Genomic DNA, 17051 nt, shown 5'->3' on the forward strand with positions numbered 1-17051 from the left:
CATATTAGCCAGTTGTTGTAGTTGGGGGCGTAGAAGAGTATATTATGTTATTGTCAAAGGACAATAACATAATATATATAGGATGTTGGATTTCAATGTTAACCATGGTCAAAAGTCCAAAATTGGAAATGAACATATATAAAAATCCAGTCCAGATTTAAGCCTGTCCCAAATGCTCTGTTGGCAAAGTTATCCCTACGTACTCATGATGACGGGAGATTGTTCATACATCCCTGCAAATGGCCGTCCTTTCCGTAGCCTTCATTGCTTAGGTTGTTCAACTTACATATTTTGGATCAGATTCGGGCTCATATATGTAGAGATGTATTTGAAAAGTTTCCATTTTGAGGAAAGAACAAGAAAAAGAAGCAAAATCCTACCACTACTGTTTACATACTGTAGCCTGTGGAACTGACAGCAGTCTGCCGAGGGGCAGCTTCAAGGAACGGATCAATCAGAACAGAGCAGGCTCATTGGGAAAGGGAGCTAAAATGGCCTGTTTCAGAGAGAAGCTGAACTGAGGGGTAAATCATGATATACACCTGTGAAGCCCAAGAACATAAATATAGACCAGGAAATGCACATTATGTACTCTTTACATTTATTGTCATTTTTTGGACCGATTTTTTTATGAATGTAGTTAAGTAGCTAGATATGCAGAAGGATCACATCCCCATAGCTCTGATTGGTTGTCTGTCTCTCTAACCAGCAGAAGCAGCCATCAGTGAGCATGACACTGATGAACAGAACAAATAGGACATGTGGTTTGGAACCAGGCTCTGCGTTACTTCAGTGCTATAATTGTTACACTTTGAGCGGAATAGTAATGGTATTAACAAAGTGTTAATGCTTTACAAGATTCTGCAGATAAGGATTCTTTTCATTGCTTTAAACATTCATTTTAATAATTCATAATTTATATTTTGATTTGTATTAATACATAAAAAACCTATTAATATAGTGATATTGATTTAAACCACATCAGTCAGCCATATATCAAAGTTACACAAACTGTCTCTCATCCTGCCCAACCTTCTTTTAACTTCCTACTCTTCCACTGTCCCCTATTTTCATTACTGGCTCCCTGTCTCTTTACTTTCTTTTACCACTTCACTCTATGGCAGCATGATGGAGTAGGGATGTCTATGGAGAGGTATGACAGTTGGATCGTTGACTGTCACATAGACTGATGTCCATCTCTACCCACTCATACAATTCTGACAGCTTAACAATGAACGTCTCAATGTCCAAACACAAAGTGCTTGTATACCAGAACAAATACACGGACACAACACAGTGATTGATAAGCTAGACAAACAAACAGTCATGTATGGGTATACACAAACATAAACACATCCATACTGGTCTTCTGAATCCATACTGGTGATAAACGTGATAAGAGCGCACATTAGAATGCTACATGATATGAAAGGTACCCTTTCTTGGAACTACGTACGCCTTGTTTATCATAAGTCACTGCTAAGGACACACTGTTGTAGGCATTTAGACATTTAGTTTGAGTATTGTAATTTAAGAAAAGTCAATCAAAACAACCCAGCTCTCAAAAGACCTCAAACTATCTCCTAAAGGTGAGTGAAATTTCAGAGACAGAGCTAAAAAGAAATGCCCCATCTTGCTTATTTTGGCATTGTAGTGAAAAATGGACTACACAAATGCCAACCTACTGTCTGGAAAACCTCCGGTGTTTCCACACAAAGAACACTGTCTTTACTCAAACATGCCGACATAAAGCCCAGGATGCTTTTGTTTCTTTTTGCACAGACGCAATGAGCTTATTCTAATCCCATCAGCCGCCTCATTGTTCTCTGTAACTATGAAATGGTTTTGTTTGCTTTCATTCCTCACCAAAGATTAACTATTTATCCAGTTAATATTGACAATTACTGAAATAGAACTGAAAGTTCATTCTTGACCTTGAAAATAGTAGTTGAAAACATTCTCACTAGAAGGCCACATTTAGTAGCTGTTTTGGAGATTTCAATTGTATCTCTTTATTGTCTTCAGCAGACTAAGTTTGCCCAGTTCATTTTATGAAAAAGTTGTGTGGTAGACGTGCACATCCAAAACAAAAACTTTACACAAGATCCTGGACCAAAGAACCAAATATGTAAAAGGCAGAATAACGTCTGCACACTGTAGCTCCCAATGCAGATATAGTTTTAATGTGATTAAGTTTTAAATATATCCTATTAAAACTATATCTGCATTGGAAGCTACAGTGCACAGACTTTCTTTTACCTTTTACAGATTGAAGATTTTACAAATTTCCTTTTTTTTGAGCACGGACATCAAGGACATCTTTTGTATGGTTAAAAGTAACGTTGAGCAAACCTCCATCCACTCTGGAAGATCATGACATTTTTGTGTAAACTGCTGTCTCCAAAGTCAAGAATAAACTTTCAGTCATAACTTTTAAGCCAACCTGGGGAGAAACTCAGAAAATGGAAATTTGAACATCTAAAATTCTGTGTGAATTGAAGGAATTCAGTTTGCTCAGGAAGAAGATCATGTTTTGAAAAAGACCCATTTTGGCCTTTGGAGCTTTGCATTGCCAATACCTGATACACTGTGTGGGTTTTATCTTCTGAAACCACACTACAGAAATAAAATAAATGCCCAAAACAATCATTAAAATATGTAGAGTATTGAATATAAAGGGGAAACAAATTCATGTCTACTATAAAAGTATGTCATTAAAATCCTGTATTCTTCAACAGGACAGGTATCTGCAGAGGTGTGTTTGTTATTTGTTTGTTTGTTTTTTTCATCTCCAGTGTTAACAGTTGGACAGGGGTTTGGCAGGCGTCCTACTAGCTCAGCTTCTTCAATAATAGATGCCTGTAAGATGTTAGTGTTCTATCTCCAGCTAGGGAGCTGTGAGCCAGTGGTTGAAATGGCTGGTGGAAGGTTATTCATAGATTGTACACACACACACACACACACACACACACACACACACACACACACACACACACACACACACACACACACACACACACACACACACACACACACACACACACACACACACACACACACACACACACACACACACACACACACACACACACACACGCATGCATGCATGCACTTCCCATCTCACCCATGCAATCCTGCTCGCTCTTCTCCCAGCTGCCCTATTAAACTGAAGAATCTCGGGAAGTGAAATGAAACTAGTAAATCTTGACTGCTTTTATGATTGACTTGATAGGATTTGTATTATAATTTGGACCCAGTGCTCCTTCTCTCTCTGCCGCTGCCTCCCACCAACGCAATCCCTATCCCCTTCTCACTACTTTCATTACTTAGATTGGCTCTTGTGAAATAGGGTCTTCACAAGGCACATATGTCCATATGCATATTGTATGCACGCAGGCACACAAAGGACCTTGTGTGCACAGATACACATCTACACAATTTATAACCTCACTGTCCCTTGCTAGGCCGGGCTACAAGCAAGCGGAAGGCAAAAGAAGGTGAACTGAACGGCTCTTAACTGTTTAGACAGTGTCCAACTTTCACCTCAGTTGGAGGACCAAGGGAGGAAGCAATAAGTGAAATGTGGAGATGTGATAAACAGTTATGGAATAAAACTGAGAACTGACAATCCAATCAGACCCCTCCCTGGACAGAGCAGGCTTACTCATAAATGAATGTATGAGAAAGCCTGGAGAGATAACCAATAGGCATAAGGCCCTCAGAGAGATGGAGAGAATCATTATATTGACTAAGTGATGGAATAACTGACAGACTGACTGACAGACTGTCTGAATGGACCCTTTGAAATGCAGGCATTTTGAAGTTGGAAGTCTCAGGGTCTTTGACCATCAGAGTCTAAACAGACAAAAGGCAGGAGGGGGCAACTTATTTGACTACAGGCACCTTTAGCCTTCTGTGGCCCCATCAAAGGAAATGATAACCACATCTCCAACTTCCTCTCTGCTTGGCCCTTGGGCAACACTTGCCTCACTGCTCTGTTTGTGAGTGCATCTGCTGAAAAAGAAGGCCAAGTTGTAAGTACTGGCCAGGCCTTTCTGCACACCTGCAATATCCTCTCTTTGAAATCACTTTTTTCCTTTGACACTTTGCCAATGAGAACTCAGAAAACTGGTCTTATCTGTATAACAGCAGAGTGCAGTCCTCTCACTCAGTAGCCTTTTGAACCTTACTTTTAAGATAGCATTTATGTACAGACAGTTTACACAAACGATGCTGTGAGTGACACTATAAGCTCTGAGACTGCACAAAAGTGGGACTGAGTACTCTGTCCGTTATCTGCTCATCCTGACTTAGACTCCAGCGCTCTCAGCCATACTCCTCAGTTCTTCTTGCCATCTTTCCTGCCTCTAACCACATTATGTTCTCCAGTATGGCAAAAAATGATCTAAAAAAACGGAGACCAATCTCTCAGGTCCTTCTCTGCAGAGAAAACCAACTCTGGCGGAGCTTCTGACACAGCCACAGAAGAGCCTGCAGCCACACATCTGTCTCCAAAGCCAAATGACTCAGAATCCTGGGCCCAGTTACCTGCTGGGGCCCCATGTCTGTCCCAGTTGCTGACCACAGAAACACAAATGTACATACTTTTACACAAGGGCATCCAGACAGAGTGACAAATACACACCTGCAACCCTACACACACACACACACACACACACACACACACACACACACACACACACACACACACACACACACACACACACACACTGCTTTTTCAGTTTTAGACTTTAAACAGCCTTTCCTGCCAATATCAGCTCTTTTTAACAGAGTAGCAGGAAATCATTCAGTCTATATTCTATTGTGGAGGGCCAAGGCAAACTGCGCCTGTGGAGGCAATAGTTGGAGAGGAGAGGAAGGGAGAGGAAGGGAGAGGAGAGGAGAGGAGAGGAGAGGAGAGGAGAGGAGAGGAGAGGAGAGGAGAGGAGAGGAGAGGAGAGGAGAGGAGAGGAGAGGAGAGGAGAGGAGAGGAGGGTGTGGCACAGGGTGAACATTAACTCTATATCTGTATGCAATGCTATTACCAACCATCTGATCTGCATGGTCCCCTCCTCACCCTCCTCACTCACTGGCTACCTCCTAGCTTTCATTAGCAACATGAATTATGGATCTGCCCTCGCATCTAAATGCTAAGCATTATGCCGTTTGTGATGCATTTTTCCACATTCTTCTCTCTCTTTCTTCCCCTTCTCTACCATCTTCCTCCACTTCACTCTCCCCAGTCTTTTCCAGAGCTGCCACCAACTACAAGTACTGCAGAACTATTAAGGGATGCGCTGAAACAAATTTCCATACCATCATATGCCCCTTGAGATACTGATAGTGAAGAATTTGCTGATTTTGTATGCATTCATACATACACTCACACACTTCTGGATGTCAAACCACTACAATCTGGAAGGATAAAGCTGGAAAGGAGGATGAATGAACAAAATAAGTAAATTCTATAGACATAAATAATGAAAAAGTAAGTAGGGAAATGAGATATGGACCAAGTGAAAAAGGGGCAAGTGGATAAGAGGAGGAGGATGAGAGAGAAGACAAACTGAGCTTGCCTGTTTCGTGCTGTTAGGAGTAAAGCCACATCAATAGGCCCGGTGCAGTGCAGGTTTTTACAGGATACATCAGCGGAGCAACTGAAACTGGACACTGCATAATAACAGCTCACTAAAAACATTACTGCCGCTCATAAAAAGCCCAAACCCGTTTTAATAGCTGCCATGATGTTTCCTTTGGCCTAACTCAAGGGAAAGGGGACACATCAGAACAGGCAGGAAAAGAGCCGGTTTGTGTGTGCACTAATACAGATCAACGGATCTGTCTTCAGCTAGATGACCCGTATGACTTTTCTGTAAAACCCCAAACCGAGTTCATCTGTCTGTCCAGCCGTTCTTTCGTTAACAAAGTCCCAAATAGCACAGCTGTGGTTGGATGAATGACATCAACCTCTCATTGGTTGTTTTACGAGCTCCTCTGACCAGCGTGAGAAACCATGGCGTTCTAACCTCATGGAGGTATGGCCCAAAGGCCTGGCTGACAGTGCACATGCAGAGACACACACACTCCATCAGGGAGATACACTGAATGTACATGTTCATGCGCACGCACAAACACACACACACACACACACACACACACACACACACACAACACTATGGAACAGCGCTGGCCAAGACCGCACATACTTTCCCCTGCTGATGGTGGAGTTGCTGGAGTTTTACAAGTTAAGCTTCTCTTTCTCGCCACATTTCTGGTTAAAACGCAAGATCTTTTTTGGAAACACACACCAAAGCAGTCTTTTAACTGATGATTCAGATTGTTATGGTTGGAATGTGAACTGAGAGCAAACACACATCACAGAGAACATTAGCTCTCGCCCACTGTGTCTTTTTTCCCCTCGTAAGCTCATAAAACATCATCAGATTACAACAGCAGGAGAAGGTCAATCAAAAGGCAAAAAATAGATACGGGAGCAAACTGCATAATAGGAATATTAAAGCTGTATTCAGACTAAATGTGAATCAAATTAGGGTCAGTGGATCACTTCAGGCAAACAGAGAGAAAGATGCACCCACATGACTTCAAAATATTTCATTTTTGTTGAAAAAATGTATACTCATCTTTTGAGTAGACCAATACAGACACAAGAGGATACATTAGTAGCATAACCGAAAGAACTGGAGCTCCTGGTAAGCTTGAAAATAAGATGCCAGTATGTTTACTCCATACAAATAAATCCTGGTGAAAATATGCACATTTTAAAGGGGCCGTATTATGATATGATTATCACATAAACAGTGAAACAGTCAGTTTGGTGTGGGATGGCTTGCTCTGTACTGTTGTGATTCAACAAGCCACTCAAATTTGATGCCTCTTCTTAAGTCTCTTGGGATTTTCATTAATACTGTACCGCACCCCTGTCCAGGCCTCTATTGGAGTCTCCACCTACTAAATTTACTAAAATAAGATAAGCTAAGGGCAAAACATGTATGCATATCACAGGGCTGGACTAAGGGGCAGAGGCCCTGCTTGCTGACAGACAGTTGCTGAGCGTTGGCCAGCTCTGGAGGAGAGAGCTGGGGAGCAGAGACTGAGAGTCCTTCTTTACTGCTGCTGCTGTCTCATCTTCTGGAGGCATAAACACCCGATTCTGATCTGATCTGGAGCAATTTACCGACAGGAGGAGTGTATTTTTAAACGTTTGGGATTAAGTGGATTTATCTTCAAAATGGCTTCTCAGCCTAGCCAAAGGTACGTTAACACCAGATTCACACACCACCTCAGCTGTTGTCATTAATAATGAACATGTTAAGTGCCGGTCAGTTTATCTAATTTTAAAGTTAGACAGTATATAGATATCTATGTGTATTTACGATATGGCGCTCTTAAGATAGTGTTATTTTGAGTGATGATGAAGGAGCCACAATGTTTGCAAAGCATTGTGCCGAGGGATCTGAATTCCATTCAGAAAACAAGCATTTTAAACATGTGCTTATTGTTTTGCAGACAACACTAACAAAACATGAATTAATGATGTAGTTATTTCAGCATCCATTTGATTAAATTTAAGTTTATTTTTGGTTCATTCAGGCTGAGCTTCAGAAACATCACTGCACAAAAATAATCCTGTGGTCAAACTCACATGAGTACAGCAAGGCGTTTTGTGTATTTGCTGCACTACAGATGGGCACAGCTATGTTTTTTTCCGGCAGCCATGTTTCTCCAGGGTTCAGGCTTGTCATTGCTCTCAACAGTTGCCATGGTAGCCAGCATACCCCATGGATGAGGTGGGCAGGACAGGCACTCAAACCAGCTGTTCTGAACAGGGCTGTTTCGACAGGACCTTGTGCTTGATTCTTGTGGTATTTTGACCAAAGAATGTCAGACACATGTTATTAAGACCCCAGGGAACTGTGTTAACTTGTGGGAAAGGGGTTTAATATACCACCTTTTAATTTGTTGTTTCTGTTACAAGATTTTGCATCAGTGATGACAGTGTCAGAACTACAATCTCCACCGTCTCTTTAATGGAGAATGAGATGTATTTATTTTTGCGGAAACAATTTGTGAAGCTTGTCAGAATAAGAGACTGCAATATTTAAAGTCAAACATAGACTAAACTTAGAAGAAGGACAACAACCAGAAAATAAATATTAATTTTAATCAAATTATCCAGGCTGAAAATTATGATCGAAAATAATAAAAACATGTTGAACACATAAACGTTTTACTTATATGTTGTTTCATTCAAACAATCACAGCTCAAGCCCTCAAATCAACATTTGATGTTATTTAATATTACTTTTTGTAAAGGAGTGGAGGGCTGTGACACCACACTGAATCAAGGTTTCTGCAAGAATATTTATGATAGTTACACACTACGTCCTGCCATCTGCCATTTTGCCACTCACAAATATGAAAGGAGAAAACAGAAGGGATAGCTGAATGTTTCATTGCATTATGAGTGATATTTAGGTTTCACTCCACTTGCTCTGAACTGTAGTGAACTTGCATAATTTATGGAGTGGAATGACACTTCATGACATGAGATAACATCTGGTTTTGATGGGGACTCCCTGATGGGACTGAAATTGCAGGAATGGGATTCCACCATAAAGAAGGAGCACGAGAAAGAAAGAAAGAAAGAAAGAAAGAAAGAAAGAAAGAAAGAAAGAAAGAAAGAAAGACCTTGCACCTAGCTTAGCCTCTGTGTCATCGTCCCTCCTCCTCTTTTGTCTAAGTGGATATGGCTAAAAGACAGACAGGGAAATGGGCACTTTTTTCCCCTTCATCTTTTGATAATCCCATCTTTTTGTGTTTGATGTTCCTCTCTATGCTTTCTGAACAAATCCCCTGTCCCTGCGCCCTAATCGCATTACCTCCTAAGGTGTAGTGCACTCTGGGTAACTGGACCTCACCAGTGCCAGCGCACTACTCCACCACAAGCCAGCACTGACTGCCAGCAAAACATACATGCACATAGTTACACACTTAACTCTCCCTAAGACACATGCAAACAAACACTGGCACAGGCACTCAAAAACACGGAACTGAACAGAACAACTGGCCAATACTTAAATAGCAATGGGATTCAGGCTACAAAGTGGCAGCAGGAGCACTATCACACCTGACTACAGCAGCATATGACCTCACTAACATTGACTGAGTCCAGGTCTGGGTAAAGAGACATTGATTTCTCTGTATGTCATTCTGTAAGTGCCATGAAAGAGAAGGATGAGAGGATGAAAGTATAGGAAGTAAAGAAAAGAGGCAGAGTTATGATGCCAAAACTGGGAGAGAATGGGTGGCGTCCAAAGCTATTAAAACTGTTCTTCATGTAGAGCCAACAAACATAAGTGAGGTATTAAATATGGACCCTTCCAGACCAGGGCCAGAAAAAAAGGGCCAAATGAAAGAAGAAGAAAGGAAGAAATAGATGAAGAGGGGAAAGAAAAGGTAAAGAGAAAGTGGGCCATGTTTTTCTTTCCATAGCAACACTAACATGTTTCTCAAATATATTTCAGGGCAAAACTTCCAACGTGATGTTTGCTATGCATGATGGTAGACAAATTGAAGCCTCCACAATAATAAATACAGTTTTGAGGAGGAAAACATACAGACATAAAAGGTGAAAACTGGGTGCAAATATAAGAATAAGGTGTGAAAAGCAGAGCAGAAATGAAATGTTTCTTACCTGGATTTGGCAAATACAGACACCAGCAGCAACATGAAAAAGACAGAGAGAGAAAAAAAGAGAGGTTGGTCAAATGTTCTCATAAACAAGAAAATATGAATATTCATATGTAACATGCACATGTTGTGTCAATGTGTATTTTCAGCCTCGCTGTTGGACTCGATGTCCTCTGAGAACCTTTGTTCAACATTGCCACATGTAAACACAATTATGAAAACCTCCCTGATGTGAAGTCTTTATCAAAGTTTGTGATTTGCAATTAGATTTCACTACACAGACATGCAGGGGAAACGGTTTAATAAAAGTGTATTATATAGAAAAGTACAGGAATGCTTTGTTTCTTAAATGTAGCACACACAGCGCGCAGGTGGTCGAGTGGTTAGAGCGCATGCCACATACGCAGCCGACCCCGGTTCCTATCCCGGCCGGAGGTTCTTTTCTCCATGTTTCCTGTCTGTCTATTGCTCAATAAAGGTGTCTATGACAGACAAAATCTTTGAGAAAAAAAAAAATGTAGCACACACACATACACACATAATTGTCACAGTTAAATTTTCCTGTAGTCATCATTTTATGGGTTTGTGCATTTTTGTGCACATTCCTTCTCATTTAAAGAGGCTGTTTGTTTCATTTGGAGTGTAATGCTGATAGCAGAAAAGGCTGATTAAAGCATACCAAATATTCCAAAAATGTGCATTAACAAGAAACAGATTAAGTCTGGTATGGTAAAATAGCAATTAAGGTAAACTGCATAAGACTATGTCCAAACATGTCTGACAAACTGCTACAATAAAAGCTGCTTCGTAACAGGCAACTTTTCTGTCCACTTTTCTTCAAACGCATCTTATGTTTGTTTATGGATTAATCCCAGGAAGAAAAGTGGATTACTGTTGCAGCACAGAATTAACATGGAGGAAAAATCATTAGAAAGGTAGTAACAGTTTTGAAAATTGATAATAATTACTTAATACAGTGTGCCATTGATACAAATGTTTCTAACACTAAAACAATCAGGAGAAATTTAAATTGGTACCAGCTTTTTGTGAAGTTATTTTTCTTTGCAGAGTAATTTAACTGTGTCATCATGACTAATTTCACAAGAACATATTAATGAGAAATTCCTACAGGTACAGTGAAATGTTGTGAGATAAACAACTAATTAGAAGAAGTTCAGAGTGCCACCCTAATTGCTGCTTGGTTAAGACGAAGTCACCGCCTCTTTACTTTTCAAAATATTTTGAAACCAGAACATGTTCACAGCCAATTTGACCTGTGTTACCTGGCTGCAAGGGAGACAGAAAATAGATGAGGCAGAGCCATGAATGAGACCAGACTAAATCAAAAACTTCTCACAAGCACAGAAAGAGGTTGATGAACAACGGGGACAAGGTGCAAGACGTCAAAACTATAAACAACAATCATGCTGGTGACAGCGAGGAGGGTACGAGGTATGGAAGCTACTGATGCACACAAACAGGCTAAAACACACTGGCACAGACAACCATGAAGAGGAAAGCCCATGCTCACTGACACACTGAGGCAAACACACGCAAACGCAAACACTCGCACTGATGCAGACACACAACAATTCTCAGTTGGCTTTCAAAACAAAGGTATTAATCATCATTACACACATACACACAAACACAGAACACGGGTGGGCTGGGGGTTGGTGTACCTGCGGGACTCGTCAAAGAGACACACTGACACCTCAGTGCAGCCTTTACTGCTGCTGTCATAGCAACCAAGGTCAAGTGGTCTAAAGCTGTGTGTGCGTGCAACAGAAGGAACGGTAACACACTCCCAGCTGAACTGGTAGGAAATAATGAGCTAGTCACTGTCAGGATGGGGTAGAGAGACAACACAAATCCCTCAGCTGTGCAGCACCGCATTACCTGTCCAGACCCACAAGCAGCAACAGACCAAAATATTTCACCAGACAAGATCATCTGGAGCAACAATTAAAATAAAGCCTACAGATATTGACTATGTTTATATTCACAAAATATTCTGGGTTTTGCCCTTATTCCCAAGAAGACAATATTCCTACTGAATTGTTTACATGGCTAGTAAAAATGAAGATTTTACTATTATTCCTTTAAATGTGAGGAGGGTTTTCAGGGTTTCCCTTTGCTTCAGTGGGAACGAGAACCACAACATCTCAAAAAACCAGCAAGGTGAAAAAGCTGCTGCCTTATGTTTATAAGTGATATTGATATGACTGCTATTATAAATGTATGGTTACAGTCAGGATGATAACCAATGTCCTCCATCCCCAACGTCCCCATCCTCTCTGTCTGCCTTTCTTCTCCAATATATGTAATTTTGGGGTAAACAGGCGAAAGGGCCATGTGTTGAAAACTGTAGTAAAAACCTCAAATGCATATTCCAAATGTGCTGGAAAAATGTCCAAAAAACCCCGCTTATATTGGCATATCCCACATTTCTTGACCAGAAAATCCTACATTTGGAATAAGGCCTAATTTTGAATATCCAAACAGAATATGCTGTTTAAATATGTATCTGTATCAAATTTTGAATATTGTCATAGTCAGAATAAAAGTGGACTTTTAGCATCAGTGCACTGACGCATTTAGCGTCACTGCTCAACAGCGTGGTGTCTTCAACCTAAGGGTTAATAGTTATACACAACATTATGAACAAAAAAAAACCCAACAAAACCCAATCATATGCACAATGTACTGTTTAGGTTTGACACAACAAAGCAAAAAGTAAACCTCTTGGATCCTTTACTTCATGTTCAGTTAGTACATGGCAGCCTAAACAGCAATCATGCTCACAAATATATACTGTAGCAGCTGTGTGAAATAGCACCTCTGCACTTTTCCTCTCACAGTTTTTGTTTTATGTCATTAAAGTGTGTCAATTATTATGAAGTTAGCAGAGATGGTCTTTCTGTCAGGAGAGCTGGCCTACCTTCAGTAGAAAACACAGTGGGAAACTCTGATTGCTTGGTGCCTTTTTGGCATCTTTTTAATTTCAAACCACAGACTGAAGTGATCTAAATGTGTCTGAAACTTTTTTAAGTTTACAAAATCCTAATATTATTTAAATCTTAAAGCAACTGATCTGTTTCTGTCTGAATCCAGTTGGTTTGTAGGTTTAACTTGTTGACCTTCATGTGTTTTAGTTTTCACTCTCAAAAAGGTACAAGGTATACAGGCCAAAACCTTTGCAAAAACTCTGATTAAATGCCATGCTAACATTGCAGTTGAGAGCGATCCTTGACGCAGAGAAACCAAGTCGGACATTCTTCATGTTCAGACTAAACACAATGTCAATGATGACTTTGTGCAGAGGATTTGAAGAGAGAACTTTTGAAGTGCATCTCAGTGGTTTGAAGTTCAGCACTCTCTTCCATCTAGTCCAATTTATTCTTGTTTCAGTCACAGAGGCATCAGTATCCTGACTCCAAACACTATGCCTGTCAGAACTGTTGTATTCTTCAGTAGAGTGGTGTCACTCCTAACACAATCTGTCACAATCCACTGAAGAAGCTCAACAGTAGAAAACAATATTTCTTTATACTCATACATCATTAAAAACATGAGCCAAAGGCCATCATTAGAAGCACAGTTTGTCTAAAATTCATACAGAGTGGGATCTTTGGAGACAGACACATGCTGTTTGAATAAATAACACTTTGAAAAGCCTACAAAACACATGCACACAAGCAACATGCTTCACATTGGAGCACTCACACAGACACAAGAGAGTATAGAAAACCACATTCATTACAAACCTACTGTATATATAGCACTTACAAACACAATATGAAAACACATAATCAAACAACCTGTGTGGCTGAGAACTAACTAACAGAACAAAGCAAGTGGTTTTGAACCCATTGGCTGCAGATCAGCAATATTTTCTGGTTCAACAAATCTTGAAGGCTTTCATAATAATATTGAATGACTCAACAGATATTCTACAAAAAAAAAAAAAAGAAAGCTTTACCGGGCCCAAGCACAAAGATACATAACATGAGTCACATGGAGTCACAGACAGCATATTAACAATGCCAGGCTCATCCTCAGACCCAGTTTCCCATGAACTCCCCCAAGGCTTAATTTAAGGTCTACTCTTCTTCTACAGTTGCTTCAAATCATTCAATATACAGTATTTCTTTTCACTGTTTTACTGATGAGGCCCAGATTTATTTCAAGTTTAGAGTATTTTATTTTGACTGTGAACCACAAAAAAAGTTTGCTAATTGTGTTTTTTTAATGACACAGATCAGTCTGAATCCTGGATATACCAAAAATCAGTACTAAAAACCAAAGCTAGCTTAAGTTTTGGCCCATTAACTTTCAAACTGTGTATGTCTTATTCCTTGGTACTTTTGTTTTTTGATGTGTGTAACTTTTATCAAATCATATTATCTTTGTATTATCATCATTTAATTTTCCAAATTATCATCATTTACTGGATTTCTTTTTTTTTTACTATCTGCAAGGTATTCATTATATTTTTTAAAAGTGCTACAAAAATGATTATTGTTAATGTCACAAGACCAGAATGTAATTCAAATACACTTAATGGATGTGGGTACACTTAAGGGTAAGCTGGGTAAGGAAATATTATGGTACAGTTTGCTTTATTCTCTATACCAATGTATGGGCCTGCTGTTAATATGAAGACTAAAAGCTGATATTAACATGGTTTATCAAACACTGATCATCCCTCCATGCTAGTGTTGATACTTGTCAGTGATGATCTTCCCCTGCTGACCTCTCTCTGTCCTCCACCTCTGCCCCCACTTCTATGTTACTGCTACATTTTCACTTCTACTTTTTTTTTCTCCCCCCTCTGCCTCTTTCTGTGTCTGCATCACTTAACCACTCTCTATCTTTCTGTAGTGTGTTCATTGAGAGAACTGGAGACAAATCTGATCTTTTCAGTGTAATCATCCCTTTGGCACCATTAGAATTACACCCTGAGCCCAATCACTCACACATTCACACTTCAACACGCTCAAACACACCCCAATAAAACACCCCACACACCACCAGAGGCCCATAGAGTCAAAGTAGCAAAGTGGTAATCATTTCTTTCCCTCTGGACACTCACTGTCTCCTCAGTGCCCTGCAAAGGCCTGTGGTGCTTTCCATAACAGCTGGGGGAAAACTGAAGAAATATCAGTGGTCATACTGTATATATACTTTTTACCACTTCACAGTGGTTTGGCATTGCACATGGGTCATAAAGCATATTCAACACACAAAGAGGAATGCCCACTATGAATTACAATGACACAGCTTTGTTCATTTTCAGATGATAACATCAGTTAGTAGGGATTACATCTGCACTCACATTGTGTGTGTTGGCAGGTGTTGGTATCTACTTAAAGCTCGACTGCGAAGCACAAGTGGGAAATGGTGATACACTGCCATCCTCCAACAAAAACCTTTAAGGGCTTGCAAATGAAATATCCGCTGAAAGAAGATGGATTCTGTGTTGCTTTTATTTCTGACTCTCTGTCAAAGATTATTCTGTTCAAGATGAAGAAAAGATACTTTCTCTCTAGAGAGAGCACAAACAGATAGGGGACAGATAGAGCTTAGAGGAAAAAAGGACAAGACAGGTTGGTCTCATGGAAGACTGGTGAAATGGGCTCTATCAGCCTTTCACTCACATTACCTCACACTAACAGTGATTAGATTTACAGCTCATTTACACACACATGCCGCTGCTGAAAACATGTGCACACTCACTGCTAGGCAAACAGACATTCAACGACGGCAAGGAAACACACACACACACACACTGACTGAAATACTCACACATACACACATCACATCAATTAGGAAAGAGCCATCCAGTGATCAGTATAAACTGACTTCCAGCTATTAGTCGAGACAGCGTGTTACAGATTGTGTCTGCTTTCCTGCCTTAACTCAACCCTCCTTTTTTTTCATTCTGTCTTTTTTAAGAGGGGGCAGAATAATTATTAACTGGTATCATTCCAATAAAGCCATCACTAAAGCCTCTCTCTCTCTCTCTCTCTCTCTCTCTCTCTCTCTCTCTCTCTCTCTCTCTCTCTCTCTCTCTCTCTCTCTCTCTCTCTCTCTCTCTCTCTCTCTCTCTCTCTCTCTCTCTCTCTCTCTCTCTCCTCTCTCTCTCTCTCTCTCTCTCTCTCTCTCTCTCTCTCTCTCTCTCTCTCTCTCTCTCTCTCTCTCTCTCTCTCTCTCTCTCTCTCTCTCTCTCTCTCTCTCTCTATGCTTGCTTCCCGCCATCTCTCACTTTATGTGATAGATGAACATGCTTAAAAGCAGCTGTAATGCAGGACAGCTTTTAAGCAAAAAAAACAAGCAAAAAAAGCACAGTAAAGCACTCCACATTGCAAATTAAAACAGGCCTGCCACAGCAAAGTACACCGAGGTTATGAAAAACGACAACAGCATGTCACTACCAGAGTCCTTCTGTGCCCTCGATCTCTGATCGTGGACGTAATCAACCATTCCTATTTTGAAATTTCCTGTTTCCCTGTTGGGCTCTAACACTGGCAGATATACTTGAGGAAATGTTTAAGAAAGAAATTACTGGTGCAAATCAAGTTGACACCATAAACACAAAATATCCAAATATCCGAGTTGTTGTTTATTTAATAATTTATTCATGATAAGGAAAAAACAAAAACAATCCAAATTGTTTGTTTTCCCCCTTTAACAGTAATTTAGGCATATTTGTTCACCTGTTTTACCACCAGAAGTTAGACACTGATCTATTTTGCTCCAGTGAAGCACACAAACCGTTTAAATTATTTCTGTTGGTTTCTCATACTTCAACATATTGATTTTGTTGACTGAAAGTATTAATATCAAGGACACAGCTATACAATATGTACAGGGCAGAGACCTGATCAATTAAGTTCTCAGTTATTTATTTATTTACATCCTGTTCATTTCCCTAGCTATGGAGAGCAGCCGTGTTGTGAAGTTACATTATTATTGTATATAAAAGGAAGAAAAGAAAGAAAAGTAAATAACAGAAAAAAACTGGAGTCATAGGTTAAGTATAGACAAAGCTTGAGTATAAAACCATATAATTATTTATATTTTAAAACACTCCTGCTGTGCATTATGATAAAGCCACAGCACTTGTGTGCTGTAAAGTGTGTGTGTGTGTGTGTGTGTGTGTGTGTGTGTGTGTGTGTGTGTGTGTGTGTGTGTGTGTGTGTGTGTGTGTGTGTGTGTGTGTGTGTGTGTATAGCTACATCTATATGCTGATTCTTCATTTTCTCCCTGTTCGCCCTCCACCCGAGGACGCTGTGTGACGGCATTGACTCTGTAATGGCCCGGTGCGGCTCAGCTTT

General features: G+C 40.1%; 1 protein-coding gene across 2 annotated transcripts in view; it reads right to left on the bottom strand.

Annotated features, from left to right (window-relative positions):
- fbxl17 (F-box and leucine-rich repeat protein 17) overlaps positions 1-17051 on the bottom strand; it is a 231909-nt gene that overhangs the window by 105893 nt on the left and 108965 nt on the right. The window lies entirely within an intron of this gene.

The sequence above is a fragment of the Scomber scombrus genome, chromosome 4, assembly GCF_963691925.1.
Source record: "Scomber scombrus chromosome 4, fScoSco1.1, whole genome shotgun sequence".
In the NCBI taxonomy this organism is placed as follows: Eukaryota; Metazoa; Chordata; class Actinopteri; order Scombriformes; family Scombridae; genus Scomber; species Scomber scombrus.